Below are 24,219 nucleotides of genomic sequence, written 5' to 3' on the forward strand. Positions count from 1 at the left end.
CCCATCTACTTAGGAAACTGAAGCAGATCACACAAGAATTCTGTTGCAAAACCCCAACATAATGTGAGCCACCCCTGGTTTTCCATTTGCTTATTGGCAGATCTAAATGCCAGGTCCAGTTTTCTCCCTACCCTAGATGTACTAAGATATGCAGTTAGCCAGATAGTTAGCTTTGCCATCACATTTTCAGAAATCAGCCGAGGAAAGCATATTCTGCGTAGATAGCGCCGCTTAGAATGTAACTGTGGCACTTAGATCATGCGTTTTTGAGTTGCCCAGCAACACTGGTATTACCTATTCAGTGCTAGTCACTGAAGGAAATACATGTGACCCTTGGGATTTTTACAAATCCAAAAGTCAATGACCAGAGATGCAATTTGTCCCGTGTGGTGCCTCCAGTAGTATGAGAGAATGTCACACCCCAGCTTCTGCAGTCTTCCAGCAGTGGGGCTGTGCGTGAGTGCTGCTGTAACCTAACGCTGAACTTCACTGCTTTTGCTTGTAAGTGGAGGTGCATGGATGCAGAGCTAATTACAATTCAGATATTCAAGGTTTAAAGTGGAAAGAAAGACACCAGCTCGGAGAAGGATCAATTAGTGGATTCTGAGACATGGAGGAGATTTCTAAAATATTTATTTTGGGCTCAGATGTCAGACTATCACATAAACAAAATAGAAGTATGGTCCCAAGATAAATGCTACACTTTGCATATATTTTAGACTCATGGCTGATGTATAATGGGATGCAATCAGAATTTCTATATGGGAATATTTAGGGGAAGAAAAGTCTTGGTTGATCTTCATGTGTGCCTGCAGAGAAATCTCAGCAAAGACAGGGTGATGATGCGCTCCCAGGAAACGTTGGAAGCTTCATTAATTAAGAGTCTTAAAACGATGTGGTTGCTGGGTAATAATAGTATTGCCGTGTTTACTTTAAAATGTTACATGTAAGCATCAAAATATTCTTCAGTTTTCCTGGTCATTGTAGACAGGGAACCATCCAGAGCCTCGGGTAGGAAAGACGCGCATGTCACCTTTAATAACCGGGGTTCTTCACAACCAAATAACTCTGTGGTTTAAACACAACATTGAACAATTTTTTATCTTATTTAACCCTCATGTCAACCTAGAACTGCTTGTGGTAGTCACCATTTCATAAGTAAATCTGAAGCATACAGAGTTCAGACAATCCACTCAAGGTCGTAGAGTTTGCAGGATCTAAATAGGAAGCTTACTCCTGGTGACTGAAAAGCTGATACGCTGTAAAGGCATCTGCATTCACTACTGATCTTCCGCCAAAGCCTGCCTTGGAATACTCCTGGCTCTGAAAGAGCTTAGCCTTCTCTGTTCCTTAGTGGGCAAGCCTATAGAATTCAGATGCAGAACCTTTCTGGCAATACAGAACCAATTTAACCTATGTTCCTAGAACTCTCGAGCCAGGGGCAGGAGGATGGTAAATTCGAGGCCAGCCTGGACTGTGTAGTGAGTTTGAACTCAGCTTGGCTACAGAGTGAGACCATCTTCAAATCCACACCCAATAAGTCTAATAGCGAGCATAATCCACAGGATGGACAAGAAGATGTTTCATGACCACTCTAGATACAGAGTCTGAAATCTTGCTGCTTCTATTATCTAGGCCAATAGCTCACAGTTCATTGTCTTATCTTCTTTGCATTCTGTGAGGGTCAGGGCCAGTTGCTCTTTTAAAGAGCACAGTGAGGGTAGGTTTCCATTTTTACTTGAAGTTTACGTCAAGTTTATCAAAGAAAATCAGGTCATTGCTGAATACCATTGAAAATAGCACGGGAGAGCAAAGAGGCTCTCCCATTTCCCCAGCCACAGCGCGGACCCAGCTGTCTGAGAAAACAGAAGGGCTCCACAGGAAAGGACTCCCCATGTTCCCACAGCCTTAGCCTCCTCTTGTATCAGATTCCTTTTCAGGTTAGGCCTCTGATCTAGCTATTCCCTCTACCTAGAACATTCTGCTTTTGGGACTTAAAGCTGGTCTCTTGTTCTGCAAGTCTGGGCTGAAATGAAATTTCACTGTCATTGCTGACGTAACTGAAAGCAACAAGGCAGTCATTTTGAAAAACCATCTCAGAGCAGGAGTCTTCTTTGGCTGTTTTGTTTGCTGCCTTTTTCCCCTTTGTTAGTCTTCCATACCAGGGGTCCAGTCTCTGCCTGAATTCAGTATAGCCTTCAGGACTTGGTTTAGTGTCTGAATAGTGGGTCTGAATAAACCTCTATTAAACAAAAAGACTTAGGGCAAACCCATTCCCACTGATTATATGAATGCTAGTTAATGAATTATTAATAGGTGACAAACTGTCCCCATGCTCAGTATTGTAAGCAACAGCAATTTATCCCTGTTCATGAAGTCTGCTCTTTAACAGTCGGCAGATACAGAGGAGGCTCAGCTTTGTCTGCAAGACTTGATTACCTACCTGCATGTCAGCGTGGGGTTGCCTAATTTAGCCTGGCGCAGCTGGCATTGCCTCAATTCTGTTCTGCTCATCTCTTCTCCTTGGATCAGTGAGTCTTCTGGGATGTTTTTTCCTCTAAAGGAACTCCAGAATCCTAGGAGGGCAAGCTCAGAATTGGCCCAAGGGCATCTCTGCGTTTGCACAGTTGGCTAATGCACGTCGAACAAGGAAACAAGAGAACACAGAGACACTCTGCCCATGATGGGTCTGTGTGAAAAAAGAAATGATGGACACCTACAAGCATGAAGCCATTGTAGCAACACATCCAACTAGAAGCACAGCGGAAGACGTGTGTGTGCTTGGTGGACGAGCAACATCCCAGTTCATAATCTTGTGTTATCATCTAAGTTGCATTCTTCAGGGAGCTTTGCTATGGCAGTAATAATTTTTGGAGGTCACATATCATATGTGGTTTTTCAGGCTGTGTTTTTGCAATGGGACCAAGGCACCTGCAGTTAGGTTGTTGGCAGGGACAAGTGGATGTTTATTTGCAGCACAGTGGTTCCTGACGTTCCCTCTTTGAGTCACTCAGGGCTCACGTGTAGGCGTAAGTGGGGTTCAGCAAAGTGCAACTTCTGACCACAGGAAGCAGCTCTCCCTCCACAGGAAGCATTCCTCCCTCCACAGGAAGTAGTACTCCCTCTACAGGAAGCAGCTCTCCCTCCACAGGAAGCAGCCCTCCCTCCACAGGAAGTAGTTCTCCCTCACCAGGAAGCAGCCTTCCCTTTACAGAGCCTGCAGATTCTCAGTGTAGCCCAGGGCTGAGACAAGAGTCCTCAGGTGGCTGTGGCTGGGTCTTCAGGTGACCTTTCCTTTTACTCTGATTTAACTTTTATTTAACTAGACTTATTTTCATGGGATGTGTGAAAATATTCCTATGGACAGGATACTGTGGTGTTTTGATACATGTATATATTGTCTTGTGCTAGCATCAGGTCAAAATTATCTGTCTCCCCACACTTCTCCCTTCCTATTTCACTGTATTTACCTGAATTTTACTAGCTTACTCTTTCCTTCTTCCTATCTTTATAACATTTTTATGTTTTTCTTAAAATAAAAGGGTATTTAGATTTTAATTTTGTTTATCATGTAGTTTTAAATTTCTTGTTACACATTTAAAAGATGAGTGAAACAGTTATATAAAATTCAGCCTTTTTTATTTAATATAGCTTTGCAGCTATTTTTCTGTGGGTTATTTATACTCTCTGTAAAACTACCTCTTCATTTGGCAGAGATATATGCCCCCTAAATAAAATGCCTTTCTTTTCCCATATATTGTTGATGAGAACATAAATTGTCAGCTATTTCTGGTGGGTGACTTGGAAATGCATGGCAAAATTTAAAGCTCAGACACATTTATCCCTAACATTCCTATTCCAGAAATTTACTCAATATGTGGACTTAGTCACATGTTCCAAAGTCTTCATTGACATGCTGCTTATATATTTAAGTGGTTATAAAGGAATTAAATATTGAATAATAGAGTTGATTACCCCCCCTCACTGTGTGAACGCACCCCCCTGCCCTGTGTATGTGGTGGAGGGTATGTACATATGTGTGCAGTATTGTCTTATTCCAAGCTGGTTTTGAATTTTCAACACTCCTGCCTCAGCCTCATGCATGCTGGAGTTACAGGTGTGCACCATATACCCAGCTGATTACACTCTATCTACCTAGTGATCAGGTCATTATTTAAAGTTAGCTCATTGCATGGTAATAGGAAAAGGCTTTCAAGGCAAATTACTAAATAGTGACTTCAAGATAGAGGCTATTGTTAAATGTACTGTGTGTGTTTATGATTGACAATATAAGTATGAGCCTATATGTATATATTTTTCCATATGCTGAAAACATAGAAAAACATTCTTCTATGTGTTCAAATAGAAAATATTTCATATATATGTTTATATAGATTTATACATATATGTGTGTGTACATATACATGTAGAATTTTCTGTTTGAACACATGGAAAAATGTTTGCAGTGATTACCTTCAATGATGAATCAGGAATGAAAGAAACACAAGTTTACTTTTATGGGTGACTTCAGGCTATTTAGAATCTTAGGTGCTATTTTACTCCGGAGCGAGAATTGGCAAATTACAGCCCACGGGCTTAAACCAAGCCTCTCAGCTGATTTTGCAAATAGACTCCTATCACAATACACCCACACCCACTCATTTAAGAATCCTCTGTGGTGTCCTTTGTGTCATGATGACAGATTTTGGGACTTGTGAAAGTTAGCGATGAAGTACTAAATGTATACTGTCAGAAAAAGCTTTCCAAAAAAGGGGTTGTATGTATAAAACAGCAAGGAAGAGCATAGCGAGAAGAGGGTATCGGGGATCGGATAGACGCTGGAGTGGTGAACAGAGTGCTCTCGAGAGAAAATTTAAGGTACAGCAAGGCACTCAGCAGTGGTTAACTCCCACGTGGGATCAGAGTCACCACGACAAGAGTGGTGGGATAATGAATAAAATGTGCCTGTCCTGAAGGCACTCATAAACTCATCTCAGTTACCTTTCTGTTGCTCTGAGGATAAGACCACGACCAAAAAGGAGACCAGGGGAGTAATGAGGAAAGACTGATTCAACAAGCCTGAAGTCTCCTAGAAGAAACTCCAAATCCTGTGGTCCTGCGTCTGGTAGCTGGGGCCTCCCGTTTCAGAGAACTTAGATGGCTCCTCCTCCAGCTGTCTTCTCCTGTGTCTGTCTTTGGATTGGTTCCACTCCCTGTAGGCAGTTCTTCCTGGTGGGATGTCTCAGGGCTCTGGCATCACCAACATTTTGGTGTCTACAAACTCAGCCCAGGCTTTACCTTTATTGATCCTCGCCGAAGCGTCTTGGGGCCTCCTTGCAAAGACTACGACCCTGACATACGTATCCTGTTCTCAGTGGCTCTCCGAAACCATGGTGGAAGATTCCATGACTTCCTCAATCTTTCTTGCCTCCAAAACCAGTATCACGTGCAGAACACCACTGAGTTCTGCTACCTGCTTAGGATGGAGGCTGGCCACCTGGACCACAGCTGCAGCAGCATCAGTATGCTGAAGAGAGTGGGAAAATGTCCTAGGAAGTTGCTTTCTAGGAGAAGGAAACTCCTGACGCTCTCTCCTTTTCCAGGTTGAAGGGTTAGCTGGGTGGGTGTCTGTTCTTTGGCCACATTTCCTATTGGTCCTATGCAACCCACCCTGTCTTTTTATTTTTGATACATAATATCCTTTCCTAGCTTCCATTTTTGAGGCTATTTAATGTTCCAGTGCCAAAGGTGAGAAAGAGGTCATCATTTTCATTGCAGCTCCTTTCAATCAGTAGAGTAGCATAAATCAGGCCTGTAGAGACCCATGCTATGGTGTGTGTGTGTGTGTGTGTGTGTGTGTGTGTGTGTGTTGAGTGTTCTACTTACCAAAACTTGGTAGTTTGTTGAAGGTCAGAATAATATCCATGTATCTTCATATACGATTGCTTGAATTTCATTTAATTACTGACTTGATGAGGTAGTGTGTCACCTCACCCTTGCCCCGCTACAAGTCACGTGACAATTAGAGGAAGGCTTCTTCCTTCCTTAAGAAACGTCATGAGAAAGACTATAAACGAAGCTGGAAAGATGGCTCAGCAGTTAAGGGCCCTGACTACTCCTCTAGAGGATCTGAACTTGATTTCTAGCACCCACATGGCAGCACACAACTGTCTGTTACTCCAGTGAGAGATGATTTAACATCATCTTTTGGACCATTCAGGCTCTGCACACACATAGCTCACAGACCTATAAGCAAAGACTCATAAATATATATTAATTTAAGAATTATATTTGTAGGGCCAAGGATATATATCAGCGGCTTGTTTATGCGCAACAAGCACTCTACCACTAAGTACACTCTAACCCTTGATAATATAATTTAAAAAGAATATTTTATGCTTTAATTCCTGCTTTTCATTTTGTAGGATATAAATTCCACAGTGATTCTTATATACCTTCTAGATTGTATATAGATATCAATAATCTGAGCTTGGAGTATTAGAATCCTTCTACGTGGGAAGGTTGTTAAACATTCAAAATGTTCTGTTTCTTATGAAGTTTCAGAATAATGGAGGCATTAAATAATGGATGGCATTTTTGCTTAATCGTATGTTTGATGACCTTAATCTGTCTTCTTGGCTGTGAACTCTTTGGGATCAAGAGTCAATCTATAGGGCACCACAATCTGCTTATACTAAATAATCAGTCAGTTGATCAAATGTTAAATGTAAATAGCCCCTTTACATTCCTGGCCTCTACACACATTAAAAGTTACATCCATTTTCTGAGAACAGCCAGGTTGCCCCTTAAGAATATTGGCTTAAAAAAAATCCAAGGTTATAAAACTAATTATTTTGGTCGCTGCTGTCCAAATACGGAGTGAGCCACATACAGAATTTTAAATATTCTAGCCACCACACTAAAAAACAAAGAAAAAAGGAGCCTGGGAAATTCATTTTAGTGATATATTTTATTAATCTCATATATCCAAATATCATTATTTCACATTCAATCAATATGAAAGTTATTAATGAAACATTCCTTGTGCTTTCCAGTGTCATTCTAGAAACATACCTCCGCTAGGACAGACTGCACTTCTAAAGCTGGGGGGGGGGGGGCTCCTGCAGCAAGCAAGTAACATATTGGATGGTGTAGATTTAGCAAGCAATTGATTGCCTTTAAAATATTATTCACTGGAAGAGCATTCTAAACCAAGGGCACTTTCAGAACTTTTAAAATAAAATTCAAAGCAAGAGAGGGAATTCACGTGCCTGTAAAGAACGAATGTGTTTCACAGAGGGAGAAAATCTGTTAAGTAGAATAATTATAGGCTGGGGGTAAAAGCTCCCAGGCAGTATGCATTACTGCTAACCAAATAACCATGGAAGGAAAGCTGACATCTTTTAGACATGATTTAGGAATGATAGGGCCCTTGCGTTTCCCACCTTCCTGATGTTGACTTAGCATTTGGGGAAACAGAAGGGCGGGGTGGGGCAGACACCGGAAATCTCGGCAGCAGGCAGGCCTGAAGAGAATTTATATTCCTGGTCCCTCTTCAGCCATTCAAGTCAAAGAGAAGAAACTTGAGGGGCTATTCAGTACAGGAAAAATTTCCACAGTAGAATGATCCAAACTCATGGAGGCAGAAGCGGAGTCTCTCAGGTTCTGGAGAAAGTGCTTAGATCTATTCACAAGTCTTCCAGGACAGCCTTAAAGTTTAATGCTCTCTGCTTACCCAGCGCTCAAAGATGACTCCTCTTACCCCTACACGGTGGCTTAGTTTGTGTCAACTATCCATGCAAACATGAGTTTGAGTTCATCTCAAGCACTTGGAGAATATCCAACGGTGACTCTGTTAGCATGGGAGCCTGAGTTCCGCTGAAAGTCTCTATGACATTGATAATATGTGGGTCATATGTGAACACAACAATCTTTGAATGACACAGCTGCTATAGAAGACAAAGTTCTATTACATTTATACCTTCGCCAAACTGCCTGTGGGTAGGCAGAATCTCCATCCGTTCACGAAGGAATGAGGCTTCAACTACTTTTTTAGCATCAATAGATTCCCTCGGCTCACCATCCCAGACCTGGTTTCGTGAAATAAACAAAGTAGTGTTCTGAATGGATTTTTGTTAACTAGACACAAGCTAGAGTTATCTGGGAAGGGTAACCTCAACTGAGAAAATGCCTCCAACAGAGTGAGAATCTGTTATGGCATTTTTTGATTAATGACTGATGTGGGAGGGCCCAGCCCACTGGGGTGATACCACCCCTAAACAGTTTGTGGGTGATATAAGAAGGCAAGCTAAGTAAGCCGTGGAGAGTAAGCCAGTTAGTGGTATCCCCCCATGACCTACTCTGCTTCATTTCCTGCCTTCAGCTTCTCACCTTGACTTCCTGCACCGATTTTCCATCACGTTGGACCATAAGCTATAAGGTAAAATAAACTTTTTCTTACCCAAGCTGCTGTTGGTTATGGTCTTGATCACAGCACTAGAAAGTCAAGTAGGACACTTAGTTCTCCCTTTGATCCTTCATGTCAACAAATATAATGAAACTATGTCAGTTCCATTCAAATAAATACATTGCAAGATGTACAGAATGTACTAACTCTGTGGGAAGACACATATAGGCTTCAAGAATAGGGTAGATACTGCACACTTTATTGGTGTGTTGGCTTTGTTGGCTATAGCCAGTGTGTCCCTGGAATCAGCCCTGGTCAGGCCACAGTGGGAAGGCAATTCAGTGTAAGTAAGGGTCCTGTAATTACAGGGATACCACTATCTTCTGGAGATTAAAGGGTAGGAATGGGTGTGGATAAGTTGCTGAGAAGTTCAACTGTATCCTGCAAAAATGATTCAGTGAGATGGTACAAGAGGGCCTATGCCTTCTCTGGAGGTGGCTACAAAGGATCAATGACTTGATTTGGCTCAACATGAGGCCACTTCTTCCTGCCTGCTTTTTGTCTCTGCTTCCTACAGACTCCGAAGTGTTGGGATAGTAAGCCTTCTACTATATCCTTAGAGCCATTATTCTATATGATAAAGATTTTATAAGTAGATATGCACTGTACACAGTACTCGGTGCCATATGGACATTTTCACACAGTTACATAAGGTGCTTTGACCAAAGATCCTCATACTTCTACCCTTGCCTCTCTTCCTCCTCACCCCTCCTTGTAGTGCCCTTCCTTTCCCTAGACAACTTTGCTTCTACTTGTCTGCCATTCATCCATACGTAACTGTATGCATTCATACAGAACCCAGGATGCACAAATGATAGAAAACATGCGGCATTTGTCTTTCGGAGTCTGTCTTAATTCATTTAATATAATAGTCTCAGAGTGGATCCATTCTTCTTTGTGGCTGAATAAGATGTCATCGTGTATAACGACCCATGTGTGCCATTCTTCTGGGCTGGAGAGATGGATGGATCAGTGGTTAAAAGCACTTGCTACTTTTCTTAGTCAGTGTTCTATCGCTATGAAGAGACAGCATGACCATTGCAACTCTTATAAAAGAAAATATTTAATTGGGACTAGTTTACAGTTCAGAGATTTAGTCCATTTTCATCATGGTGGGGAGCATGGTGGCATGCAGGCAGGCACGGTGCTGGAGAAGTAGCTGAGAGTTCTACATCATATCTGTAGATAGCAGGAGAAGAGAGACACTGGGACTGCATAGGGCTTTTGGAATTCTAAAACCTACCCCCAGTGACATACTTCCTCCAACAAGCCATACCTCCTAATCCTTCTCAAGTAGTGACACTCTCTGATGACCAAGCATTCAAACATATGAGCCTACAGGGGCCATTCTTATTCAAACCACCACACGCCTCTTGCAGAGGACCCAAATTTGATTCCCAGCCCCCACATAGTAACCCACGGCCATCTATCACTCCAATTCCAGGGGATGCTGATGCCATTTCCATATATCCATAGGCACAAGGCGCTCATGTAGTATGTACGCATACAGACAAACAAAACACTCATGGCACAGAAAATAAAATAAATGAATCTTAATTTTTAAAAAAATAAATAGATAAATATTATGCTTCCTATACCCATTTTTTTTAAATGGGCATAGGAAGTCAATTCTAAATACTTAGTCATTGTGATGGCATTGTATTAAGCAGTGCTTTACAAGTTTACCGTTTGGTGTAGAATATTCTATACATCATATATGAGACAAAATGGGATGTTGTTTAGCATATCAAAAAGGCCCATCATTACCACATCTTTATAATGTGTGAAGAAGTCAGAAGCATATGAATGGTCTTTTGACAGTAAGGAAACTGAGGTGAATGAAATCAACCAACTTGTGGCTAAGATTCAAATCCATGCCTTAAGCAACTATGTAGTACTGAATGGATGTAGTACTGAATGGATTTATGGAGTATGCACCTAACTAAGCAGTGTGAGGATGGATGTCAGTGGGAGCTTGTGTGCCTGTGCTACCCTCAAGGAAGCTGGCTTTGATGTTCCAAATACATCAAAGATTTGTGAGTGATTGGCTCGAGGAATCCTTCGACTTTTCTGCTTTCAAATACCCTACTGTAGGGCTAATCTTCAGAGCCCAGCATGCTCTGGTCCCCAAGAGGACTGGCCCTGGGTATGAGCCCATCCGAAGAAAGAATTTCCCTTTGAGGATAAGTACTAGCTTGAGCTACTGCATGGCATAAAAGCCGCCCCAAGAGGCATTCTCTCAAGCCTCCTGGAGAAGCAGAGGATTCTGGAGGAATGAGAAAGAAATCTTGGGCCCAAGAGAACTTGAAAGGCCTGGACTGGGTTTTTCTTTTAATTATCACATTCAAAGTCTTCTTTCTTTCCTCATTCTTTCCCGCCTCGGTTCCACTGGGCTTTTGAGACAGGGACGTTTTTCTGTCTTTTCACGCCCAACTGGACTGATCAGAAAGCGTTGCAAACCTGGTATCTCGGCAGAAAGCCCTTTCATTTCCCTTCTGACTTTTTCCCTTTTCGCAATGCTGTCACAGGCCTGGTAGGGTGTCTGCTGAGGAGGGTTCCTGGGCACAATTAGAGAATAATTAAAACACTGTAGGGCAGTTTTCTACCCCTGCCTGTTAATTTCCTCCAGCAGAGCTGGCCCCTGCCCTGCCCTGGGAGTGAGACCCTGTGAGGTCACTGGGATGAGCTGAGCTCGTCCATATGTATACAGTTGCCTTCCTGCAGGTTCTGACAGGTCCTTTTTGTGGCCTGGCAAGGGCCTAGCCCCATAGAAATTACATCTGCACCAGGGCATTCTCTTCTAGTGAATAGTTCAGTTTTCTATCTACCTACATAAAGTAGAAGCACTGCTCCACATAGGCAGGTATACAAAATCACATGATCAAATCTGTCAAAAAGAGAGAAGGAACAACTTGGGTCTGCATGAAAAAGGTTTCTGGGCTTTGGAATCTGAGTCTTGTCTCAAATCCGACCTTAACCGCTCAATTTTGCTACTTTTCTTCTCCATTTCCTTAGGTTCATTTTGCTGTGATTGAGATTTCTCTTTATAATCCCGGTCTTATATCCTCAATGGAGGAGGAAAAGAAGGGAGAGAGGGAGGAAGGGAAGGAAGGAGGGAGAAGAGGAGGTGAGGAGCTTGTGTTAACCTGTTTAGTGCTTTTCTGTAAAGTAGGGGAGTGTGTCTCTGTCTCTGGTCATAGGAAGTCTTGGTTGAGATACACCTTTGAGGGGACAAAGAAGAAACCAGTCCTTGTGCACACAAGGTACCAGACACGGTCATGATACTAAGATTTGAGATACCTAAGCTCTGATTCGGCAACAAATTATGGCCAGAAGAACTGATAGGAAGGGTTTGTTCCCCCTCCACCCCAGGACACGCCTGGGCTCTGACAGTCTCTGGCAGTGTAGGCATGCAGACTCCCAAGGAGACAATCAGGGCAGTGTTTTTAAAACTCCTCTTCCAGGTCTTTTGAGTTCTCAACAAATTATGGAGCTGCTATGTAGAGGGAAGCAAGAAGAGGTCGAAATTTCCTTTGAAACAAGGGTAACTTAGCCATCACATCCAGCAGGAGCTGCAGCTTTTCGTATTTAGGGGCAGTGGAGTGTGGGGGAATGCCCAGGTTAAAACACAGTGGGAGACAGCTTGTGTTTAGCATCAAGTAATCAGGCAAGCAAAGCCCCTGCAAAGCGAGTTGCTTGTATTTCCGGAAGGCTCATCTGTCCTATCACCCGTGGTGAGTCGGACTCAGAGCAGAGCTCCCATAGAGTCGGCTTTATGGCCACAGTGGTCATATTTACTTTTCCAGGCATTTCTAGATAGCCCCAGATGGAGAAGAAGGGGAGATTCCTAAAAGTCCCCGTATTTTATGCATCCCAAGGTAGGCTTGGGATTTGGATTTTTATATGGCAGATGCTCCTGCATCTGGTAGTCGTTCTGTGGATCTCATTAAGAACAGGACGTCACCATGCCAACCGCATCCAGACATGATGTCAGGAACAGACTGTTTGAAATGTTGTCTGTCCTACCCAGCAGGAGTCAACCATTGCCAACTATCCCAATGGTTGCAAGTGGAGGTCCCTGCATTTTTGTGCATCTTTGGGTGGCACATGTCTTAGGCAAATGGATTGCTTAAAGAAGTCAAAAGGAAAGGAGAGGGCCTGGGTCACTCCGGAGAGGATGAAGCATCCCTTGGAGACAGCAGGACTGTTCGAATGGGCTCTATTTTCACAGACAATTGAATTGCACTTCTCCTCGATCCAATTGCATATGACATGGGACCGTCTCTGGAAGAGAGATCTGGGCTCTAAGATTGCCCTCCTTGCCCTTGTCTCCCTTCTCAGCCCTCAGACATCTATCTTGTGCTTAGCCGTTCACCCTACAAGTGAACTCACATGCAAGGCCTAACTAAGGTCAAGCTAGTTTGTGGCTCAGGCTGTCTCTGTGTCTGCTCTGGAGCTTACCTCAGGGCAGTCCAGAGTCCAGACAGTTGTACCTGGAAAAGCCTACAGGAAATGCCACGCATTTAAACTGTAGCTCAGGTTTCTATGAGAACTTTAGATTTGTCCTCATCTGAAATCTTGAATTTTATAAGAAGAGTTTACTTTGCATAGCTCGGGCCTATTATAGGCCAGGAGAAAATAGAAATGACAGAAAAGAGAACGAGGAAATGAGGAAGGAAGTGAATCACTGAGCATGAGTCTACTAGAGATAATCATGGTAATGCCACAACCATTTGTTTTTTATTGTGACAGCATTTTGTAGGGCACTTTACAAATACTTTCTTAATTAATCTGCGTTATTTATTTCTTCAGTAGGCTTTGAGCCTCATGCAGGGAGACAATTTTAATACAATGCAAAATAGCCAGAGTTCCACTTTCATGGAGGCCACACTCTAATGAGGGAAAAGGATAATCAAATCACTCTTCAAATATAACTAGAACTGCCAGCTAGGAAGGCATTAAAAACAAAACAGGACCAAACAAACAAACAAAAACAGAAAAAAACAGGGATAGATATTTCAAGAGATCTTACCCATCATAATGACAGAAAGTTTTCTGGGGAGTATAATGGATCTGAGACCCGAATGATGCAATGGGTATTTACCCAAGGGAATAAAGAAGTAATTGGTGGTTCCTGAGGACAAGTACTGACAGCTGAGAGCGCCAACATGAGGGTCTAACCCATAGATCGAGGGCCTCATGCTGTCTATGACAACTGATGTCCTCTTTCATAAAACAACTATAAACTACAATATGTCAAGATTTTCTTTTTTGTGTGTTCTCTTACGGTAACTGGGTTGTATACAGTTGGCTACCAGTTCTCCAACATGGCCTTTATAGATGAAAGAGTCCTATAGCAACATCGAAGGTTGGATGTGCTTGCCAGAGGTTCAGAGGAACAAACATTCTCTTCCAGTTGGAAAGATAGCAAAAAATAAATCTCTTTCCAAAAGAATTGTGAAGCATTTTGATTGTACCAAAAGGGAGGCTGTGTCCATTTATGAAACCACACCTTGACAAATCTGCATGTGTTCCCCACTGTGTTGGTTTTAGGGCACTGCCAAGCAATAATGCTACCCTTGGAGCCATTACTGACTTGAAGACTTTCTTCTTTTGAAGATGTTGGGCAAAATTTGAAGACATTGATGTAACATCTGGGAGCAAAGGCAGGGGTATTTTTTGGATCTATGAGTAAAGGCCCAAGCCTGTACCAAACATCCCATAGTGCACAGGGCAACTCTCCCCACAAGAAAGAGTATTGAGACCAGTGCCAATATCTCCAATGCACTTCAGTGTGTCACTGTGAACTTAGGGGCGGAACTAAGATTGAACAAGGTTTGCAGTGAAGAGGGGAGGCATTAGTTTAGGTCTGGCCTTGTTCGCGATGTGAGATGCTAAGTTGGAAAACCCTGGTGGAAGCTGCAGGGGCCTTGAGGACAGTGTACTTCTGGGTAAGGGCAGGTGGGATTGTCAATCTCATCAAAAGCTGGTTTCTATCTGCTTCTGGTTCTGTGCCAAAGTCACCCGATTACAGGCTATTTTAGTTTCTGCCAGAGAGCACTATGGAGAGTAGAGGCTCGCTCCCCTTTGGCTGTCACCTAGAACACTGTCAGTATTAATTTAATTAGCATTTGTGTTATGGTAAGCTTATCTTTTCTTAGTCTAATTTATTTTAATTTTGTATGTGCTGATTTGATGATGAATAGAGTTGTTAATGCTAATTTGTTAAGTGTATTTGTTACCACTTGAAAATATGATTCCATCGTCTACCCAACAAGACTCTCCTTAGAACACAAGGGGACAAGGCAGAGTGTGACAGGTCTTTCCACTGAGCATTCCTAATGGATATCTTGGTGGCCCTCCTCAAGTCATCAGAGAGAATTCGTTTTCAACGAGACTGTTGAAAAATTGATTGGATCGCCTACAGATTTTTCTTTTGTATATTTCATTATTCTTTTATGTATCCTATTTACATATTTTATATATTTTTATTGTGTATTCTTGTGTGTGCTCATGCATATATGTGGAGCCTGGAGGCTAATGTTAAATGTCTTCCTCAATGGTTTCCACCTTTCTCTTTGAGTCTGGAGCTTGATATCTCAGCTATACTGCCTGGACAGCTAACCACAGGGAGGCTCCTGTTTCTTTTTTCCCAGCCCAGTGCTGGGATTGTAGGCACCTACCACTGCACCTGGCTCTATGTTTTCATGCTGGGCATCATGCGGTCCTCACACTTACGCAGCTAACACTTCATCAGCCAAGCCATTTCCTCTGCCTCTCATGAATGTTTTTCTCTCTCACTCAGTTTTGAATCTTTCTCTATGAATTTCAAGTCTTGTAGCATTAGTGTCTTAAAATAGAGATGGAGAGTCAGGATAATCTCATTATTAAGAGCATAAGTCTGAACACTACAAACTTAAATTCAAGTATTCCTTAGTGTTATGACCTTGGACAGTTTGCATAATCTCAGAGACTCCCTGGTTTTTTCATCTATGGTTCCGTTTACCTATAGAACGAGAAAATAATGAGGCCCTATGGATTTGTTTTGCATTCACTTATCCACCTGTTGGGTTTTGAAGAATCTGGAAGGAAACAAAGTAGAGGAAAACAAATATTGTCAACACCCATTCAGTGTTTATTGGTGGCTGCCTTCTTGCTGTTCATTTTCCACATTGACCTCAGTGCTCGTTTATGCTAGGCAGGAAGCCAGAGGTAAGAGACACTAGAAGGAGGCAAAGTATAAACACCACCTCTCTCTCAGTCCAGACACACACACACACACACACACACACACACGGCAACGCGATTAGCTGGGTGCGTAGATATGTGGGTGGAGGAAAGCTTTGCACAAGATGCCAAATTTCTGTCAGGCTGCAGAGAATGACAGATATAGACCTTGCCAAGAAAGAAGTACAAAGAAAGGCGCTCCTGGCATTGGTATAGTTATGGAAAAATCCAGTGCTTTCATACCTTAGGTTTCCAAGATACCTGGAATCAGCCAAAGGGTGAGCCAAATGGAATCAGATTATTGCGAGTGTTTGTGGTCGTTTTACAGACTTGTGACAACATACATCCCATTCAGTTCCTAAAGCCATTGCCTTTATTAGTTTCCTGTTCTTCCCAAAGCAAGCATACCTACAGAAGTTCACAATAACTATGGTGGTTTGAACAAAACTGGCCCTCAAAGCGAGTGGCGCTATTAGCAAGAATGGCCTTGTTGGAGTAGGTGTAGTCTTGCTGGAGGAAGAAAGTAAGATTATTTGCGTTCTTAACAGGAAAAGTGTGTGTTGATGGCTGGTCAGATTCAGCACTCTCCTTCTAGAAGGAGGTATTCTTAAATACCAGAAGTAGGTGTTCCAGGAAGAACCTCTGTTTAGTTTGTTGTCAGACAGTTGGGACTCCAGACTTGTCTTAAGAGTCCGAAATGGGCATCTGCCTAGAGAATGACCAACCTCTCTTGGAAAACCCAATCCTAATATCAACTCGATGCTCTTCTGAGGTTGGAGATGTGCTCAGCAAAGCCCTGAGCAGCTAGCACCAGATGTTGGTGATGATTGCCTTTCTTCCTCCAGCTACTCCTGGCAGATCCTCCAAGTCTGAAAGGCAGCCTTAGATGGAGGTCATGTGTGCTTTCACTGCGTCATTAGCATTGTGCTATTTCCGGTTTTAAAAATAGAACAAAAAATAGCAATAAAACTGTGTTGTAATTCCTTTCTAGTTGCCCAACTCCAGATTTCAGCATCTTCAACATGTGTCTGGCACAAGGACAGTCCTTGAAAGAGCTATCCAGTGCTTCTTACATTGGTGGACCGCTTCGTGTAATCTTCTCTTGACGTGACCGCTAAGGGTCCATTGTTAACATGAATAAGCATTTTCTTCTAGTTTATCATCTACTAGCTGCTCTTACACCCATCTTCTCTCCTCTGATCCTTATATTCACTCTCTGAGAAGGGATTCTAGTTATTACCGTGTTCCAGATGTGAGAACTGAAGTACAGAGAGGTGATGTCACTGCCTGAGAATTTTCGTCTGGACCGCACTCACTGGCATACCTGCATACACCTCAGTAACCGACTAAAGACAAAGGAAATGTAATCAACTCATGAAACTTTCAAGTCCGAGATACACCAGATCCAGGCAGAGATGGATCTAGATGTTTGAGATATTATCAAATATCTAGACTCTTTCTTTTCTATGATAGTTTCACTTCCAACACTATATACTGTAGCTCCAAGCTAGCCATCAGCCACAGTAGACAGACAACTCCTGCTTCCTCGTGTTTTCCCCCACTCTGTCACTCGGCCCTATTTGACCCAGTCTCCCCCACCTCTCCCTACTGTACTTTCCCCCATGTCCAGGGAAAGGAAGGTTCTGGTTGACCATGGGGTGGGGTCAGACCCACAACATGATGTGAATTGAAAGCGAAGAAAAGGTTTTTCTTACATGAAACACAGTACCACTCACAGAAGGGGCATGAGCAGGAGGAAACAGCAGTGCCAGCCTGCGTGGCATCAAGTCAGATGGAAGATAAGCAGTTAGACCAGAACTCCCCAGGGAGTGCTGGACTCTGGGAGACTGCAGGAAATGCTAGACTAGTCCAGAGTCTTTATAAATCCCTCACATTGTGCCTTCCTAGAATTCTACCCCTGGGACACTTGAGCTCTGGACCACTCAGAGGTCCTTGAATTCATATAGCCACTAAACATTGTCTATACAAATGTGTGTCATGGTTCATTTGTGTGACCGCTTTCAAGCATTTGTTTAACTGTGACTAGAAAAATACAAATTTGCTTTAAAACACTACTGAATCATGGCCATTTTGGTTCTCGTGTATATTATTAATGTATATATAAATGTCATGTTTCCGAGAAGTTTCCCTGTCGAAAGGAAGAACGGAGACAGGTTTGGAGCATCCTTTGCCACTACTTAGAGACTGCTGTCTTTGGTTTTTTTTTGTTTGTTTGGTTTTGTTGTTGTTGTTGTTGTTGTTGTTTTTTCAAGACAGGGTTTCTCTGTGGCTTTGGAGCCTGTCCCGGAACTAGCTCTGTAGACCAGGCTGGTCTCGAACTCACAGAGATCCGCCTGCCTCTGCCTCCCGAGTGCTGGGATTAAGAGACTGCTCTCTTTGGTCCTCAGTTTCCTGAGCAGTGCTATTGGGGAATCACTGTCCTCACATACAGCCCTTCAGTGGTGTTTCTGCATGAGAACCAGAGCAACTACAGAAGCACAGGTTTAAAACTTATAAAACCGCATTGACATTTTATTTTTACTTACTCCATGTTCAAGGGTGCTGCTCTTAATGTGTTCTATAAACCACTAATGGCCCGTGATGCAAAATAAGCTTGTCCATTCCTAAAGTAATTGAGCAAATCGATGAAGACCTTCTGCTGTATATGCGGAGCAGCAGACCTATAGATTTTTAGATGCCCTTCATCCAAGGCTTTATATTCCAGGAAGCACATTTTATCTTTCTCATATAGGAAATGATGGATTATTTCCAATTTCTGCTGAACGACTTACTGTATTCAAATGTGATTTTGGTATGTTTTTATAAACAGAACACACTTCTTGTATTCCAAAAAAAAAAAGAACACTATCAGCTCTCCAAAAGCATACATTCTGCTCTTTCTAGTTGCTAACTTGTAGTAATATGGGCGGCGGGGCTGCATCCCCAACACCCCAGCCGCCTGCCCGGCTAGCTTTACCCGAAATAATTACAAGGACACTATATTCTTTTAAAAACTGCTTGGCTCATTTCTACCTAGCCTCTTCTAGGCTAACTCTCGCACCTGGACTAGCCCATTTCTTATCATCTGTATAGCACCAGTCTTACCGGGAAGATTCTAGCCTAAGTTCATCCTGGGTCGGAGCTTCATAGTGTGCGTCTGCCTGGGCGCTGGGCATGGCGTCTCTCTGAGGCGTCTGCTCCTGAGAGCAGAGCTGTGGAGTCTGAGCTCACTTCCTCTTCCTCCCGGCATTCTGTTCTGTTTACTCCACCTACCTATGTCCTAACCAATAACATGGGCCAAGGCAGTTCCTTTATTAGCCAATGACCTTCCTCCATCATTTCCCCTTTTTCGGTTTAAACAAAAAAAAAAAGGAAGACTTTAACTTTAACATAGCAAAATTACATAGAACAGTTATCAAGTAAAAGTTACAATAATCTTTATCATAACTAAGGAAACCTATAACTATAACTAACCATTCTTAACTCCATCAAAGACTCCAGAAAGATACAATACTACATAAGCAAACAAGAAAAAAGCAACTTTTAAAACTCTAGAAATGACAGAGACATCTCGCTGCCTGGACAGTCACCCAAAGTTCCTCTGCACCATTGGGGCATCCATCTTCAGCCTTCAGGCCCATAGTTTGCAGCAGACATTTCCACAAAGCAGGAAATTTCAAAGGCAGTCACTATCTGCTTGTCCTGAAGAATGTCTTGCAGACTCTTTCATGAATCAGGAACCCCGAAAGATCATCTCACCTTTAGGCAAGTTCAGTAGTCCTCTCTCTGCGGGTTCTCTTTGTCCAGTTTATGCAACAGTCCAGGCAAGAGCAGTTTCTTGCCCAAATGGCTATCAAACTTCATAACGAGCCTCTTCGATGCCCATCTTCCTCTTGAAGTAGATTGGTGCTGCCAGGAGCAGAGTGTCTCATTGTCATGAAAAGTCTCAGTTATTAAAACATTAAATGTCCTATTCTGTAATCTTTGAAAGACATAAAGAATGTCTATCTAAAATATATCTCTATATATCTAGAAAATCTAACTAACATGACTACAAGCTTTACTATTATCGATGATTATCCATTAACAACCTATATTTCTTAATTATTCAGTACATATTTAAATGAACTACACAATCACAATACCTTAATCAAAACCAGAAACACTTATACATATAACAAAATTGACCGTAAATCTCTATCAATAAAGCAAAATCTATACTAATGGAAATTATTCATGTCTATATCATATCCCCCTTTAAATGTTAAAGAACATTTATAAACAATTTTTTGGGAATATGGGCGCAGTTATTTCTCTCCAAACTGCTTCCTGCTGAATGGGGCGTTGTTAATTATGTCTTTCATGGTATAACCTGTGTGCCAGGGTCATCTCAGTTGGCAGTTGAGTGAAGTAATTTTTTGAGGGTGTTCACAGGAACTTTTCAGGAGGTCGTGGTCTATCATACCAAATCGGAATAGAAGAAATGAACAGGGTCTCATCCTCTGTGAAAACAAAGTAAGAAACTCCTTTCCAAAGCATCATATCCTTAGACCCAAATTCTGAAATCGTAATACCCTTATATCCATTCTGGTTTAGCTTGGCAGCCCATGTAACAAAATGTCTCTCTGTGCTTAGCTCCTTCACAGTCAAAAATTTTAAAGAAAACACAATGTACATAATCCAGACTCTCTGTGAACTTTTCATTTTTACGTGCCTTATTTTTCTTTATTTCTTTTAATCTCTTAACTATCTGTACTCTGTCTCTTTAAAGACTTTACCTTTTTCTTTTAAACCATTAACTTTATTTATATATTCTTTTTCTTCTCTCTCCTAAGCCTACACACATTCATCCAACAGTGTTACTCATTTAGTGGTCTGAATCTGTCCTATTGTGAATCTGCAATTTTTTACCATCCAGGAGCACTTTTGATTTGCGCCTTTACATCATTAGGTGCTTAAGAATCTAAGCTGTGACATTCCTAGGTTAACTTTTTGCTTTTTGAGCGTACATCTTTGACCTGGAATAGCTCTGTAGACCAGGCTGTCTTTGAACTCTCAGAGATCCGCCTGTCTCTGCCTCCCAGGCATTGGGATTAAAGGTGTTTGCTATTACACCTTGAACTCACAGAGATCTGTTGTCTCTGCCTTCTAGGCACTAGGATTAAAGGCGTGTGCTACGACACCTTGAAGTCACAGAGGTCTATCTCCCTCTGCCTCCCAAGTGTTGGGATTAAAGGTGTGTACTACGACACACAACAACTCTCTTCCTTTTTTTGTTTTTTGCTTTAAGAACTTCAACTTTCAGCTTGCATATATTTTTAACACACTTTAAACCATTCAGAAATTTTTTCTGTCTTTGAATCTCTCTTTACTGTATATCTCTCTTTTTCTGACCACATGAGTCTTTAATTTACCAAGCAATCTCAGTAGGACTAAAGGTGTGGCTTTGACGGCTAGATGTAGCCCATTCCTTAGCTTTCCAGCCTCATGGCTTATATACAGGCTGCAGCCATGTTTATAGCCACACCTCTATGGCGTTTCAAGGTCCCTGCCAGCCAGCGAGCTACAACAGACAACACTCAAGTCCTCTCTCTGTAGCCGGCCCTCCTGCCTCAAACAGTCAGAGTTTGCCCTGGCAGGACAGCCCAGAAAGCCGGCATTTTTAAACGGCACAGCTTTTTTCCTGCTACGGCTGAAAACCGAAAAGCATGCGTTCAGCTTTTCATCAACACCGTTTAAGTGTTTCGTGGCAGGACCTCTTAATGAGCTGCAGGCTTTGCAGCTAAAGCTGAGTCAGGAAGCCTCTCTTAGATGAGGCGCTTGCTTGCCTCTGGCAAGCAGAGTAGACCCAAGAGATTGCCATAAGAAACATGCTTTACTCTATTCTTTTCCAAGCTTTCTCAGGCTTTTTGTGGACTCAGTTAGCCACACGTCTGGGCGTCATTTGTAGTAATAAGGAGTGGTGGCGGGGCTGCGTCCCCAACACCCCAGCTGCCTGCCCGGCTAGCTTTACCTGAAATAATTACACAGACACTGTATTCATTTAAACACCGCTTGGCTCATTTCTACCCAGCCTCTTCTAGGCTAACTCTCGCACCTGGACTAGCCCATTTCTTATCATCTATATAGCACCGGTCTTACCAGGAAGATTCTAGCCTAAGTCCATCCTGGGTTGGAGCTTCATCGCGTGTGTCTGCCTGGGAGCGGGGCATGGCGTCTCTGCCGAGGCGTCTGCTCCGGAGAGGAGAGCGGTCGAAGTCTGAGCTCACTTCCTCTTCCTCCCAGCGTTCTGTTCTGTTTACTCCTCCCACCCATGGAGTCACTACCCACCCATAGAGTGCCACTACCCACTTAAGGAGAGTCACTACCCACGCAAAACAAATGGAATATCACTACAGGTAGTGACCCTCCTTGGGTGGGTAGTGACTCTCCTTAAGTGGGTAGTGGCACTCTATGGGTGGGTAGTGACTCCATGGGTGAGTAGTAGCTCTCCATGGGTGGCTAGTGGCAGTCCTTAGGTGAGTTAGTGTTGTTAATAAATAAAACTTGCCTGAAGATCAGTGTAAAGCAACCACACTAGAAAGCCATACAGGCCAGGCAGTGGTTGCACTAGTTAGCCATAGAAACAGGGCAGTGGCAATCCTTTAATCCCAACACTAAAGAGGAATATAAAATGGGCCTCATGCTCAGAATAAATCTGAGGAGTCATGGAGGTAGGATTACTATTTTGGTCTGAGGTAGAGGTAAGAGCCAGTGACTAGCTGCTTGATTTTCTGATCTTCAATTTGAACCCCAATATCTGTCCCTTGGTTTTCATTGTTCTAACTACATTTGGAACCCAAACGTTTGGGGAACAAATTTACAAAAAAGCTTTTTGCTTGTGGCCTTCAGCCACCAGGCACAGGCTGGAGCTGCAGGTAGGGCTCCAGCCCCCCCTGGATAAGCTTTCTTTTCTTTTTTCCCAAGCCTCTGAACAAGTTTGGGATTTTCCTGTTGTAGCCTTTCTGAAACAGTCTCTAGCTGCCAGTGGAGGCTCCAGAAGCACCTGGGCTCCAAACACCACAGACCTCACCCTTCTTAGACTGCCTAGACTGGCTGGTTCTGCCTTCAGGATATCCCCCCCCACCACCACCACACATGTGCTTTTTCTGAAAAATTCTGTGGTTTTTTTTTCCATTCGTCTCTCTCTCTCTCTCTCTCTCTCTCTCTCTCTCTCTCTCTCTCTCTCTCTCTCTCGCCATGGTTGTTTGCATATAGCCAGGTTTTTACTGTTCTACACAGCAACAATAAGTCTTATATCTTCAACATTGGCAAATTTCATAAGACAATTGGGAATGCTTAAAGGGAGGAATTAGTTAAAATAGAGAGTTTTTTCTCCCACATTAAAAATGGGAAACACCATTACATTGGAGGAATTTGTGTCTCTGTAATAATGTAATATGTATGATAATATGCTAGACAGCTCGAAAATGGAATGATCAAATGAGAGGATAACTAATTTAGATGGGATTTGTGTAATATCAATTGTAAACATTATTAGCATCATCATTTTTGCTGTATTGCTAAAAAAGTTGGTTAATTTGAGTGCTAAGATATAGGCCTTAAAAAACTTATTAAAACAGATCACAGTGATATTCAAATCCAGACAGAGAAATTTAATGGAAGACCAATTTCAGTGTTGCATTATAAGAACAGAGAGGAACAGCCTAACCAACTTTACAGTCTCAGGCAACCAACCTTAATATATCCATTAACCATACAGGAATTGCCAAATGACAGAAACATTGTTGCAGTTAACTGGACGCTTGTGCCAATGTTAGAGTTAAGGAGATTTAAGGAAGCAGCCAGGCAGTGGTGGCACACACCTTTAATCCCAGCACTCAGAAAGCAGAGGCAGGTGGAGTTTGTGAGTTTGAGGCCAGCCTTGTCTACAAGAGCTAATTTCAGGACAGGCTCCAGAGCTACAGAGAAACCCTGTATTGAAAAATAAACAAACAAACAAAAACTCAAGGAAACAATAGTCTAAGATGGCATACATTTACCTTTTTTGAAGCAAATGTTAAACTCATGGTCAGTTTGTAATAGCTTTATCCCTAAAGACTGGCTAGAATTGGTTACATGTGTTTTAGAGCCTGGTTCACAATTACAATGGAGTAACTGTGTCAGAGAAGACTTTAAGATTATTGAACAAAGGAGTAAAGGTAGAGGTAGGGAAATTCCAAAGATCAAATTCTTGGAGAAGTAGATTATGCTACTATAGAAAAACAAATTGTATATGATGACCATACCCTAGAATTATGCCACCCAGCACCTTTGAATGCTTGAGACAGACTTGGAGAAATAGAAAGAAAGTTGAGTTATTTACTAAAGTTATACAGGGCCCAAAGGAAGCCTTTATTGCTTACTTCAGCACTAAATAGAATGACACCAAATTCAGAAGCTAGACAAATAATAACAGTATTTTGCTTATTACAATATAAAGCATATTACAGGTATACCACACAGTCTTACAGGCCAGGCAGTTA

Source organism: Microtus pennsylvanicus, chromosome 10 (assembly GCF_037038515.1).
Source record: "Microtus pennsylvanicus isolate mMicPen1 chromosome 10, mMicPen1.hap1, whole genome shotgun sequence".
Classification (NCBI taxonomy): Eukaryota; Metazoa; Chordata; class Mammalia; order Rodentia; family Cricetidae; genus Microtus; species Microtus pennsylvanicus.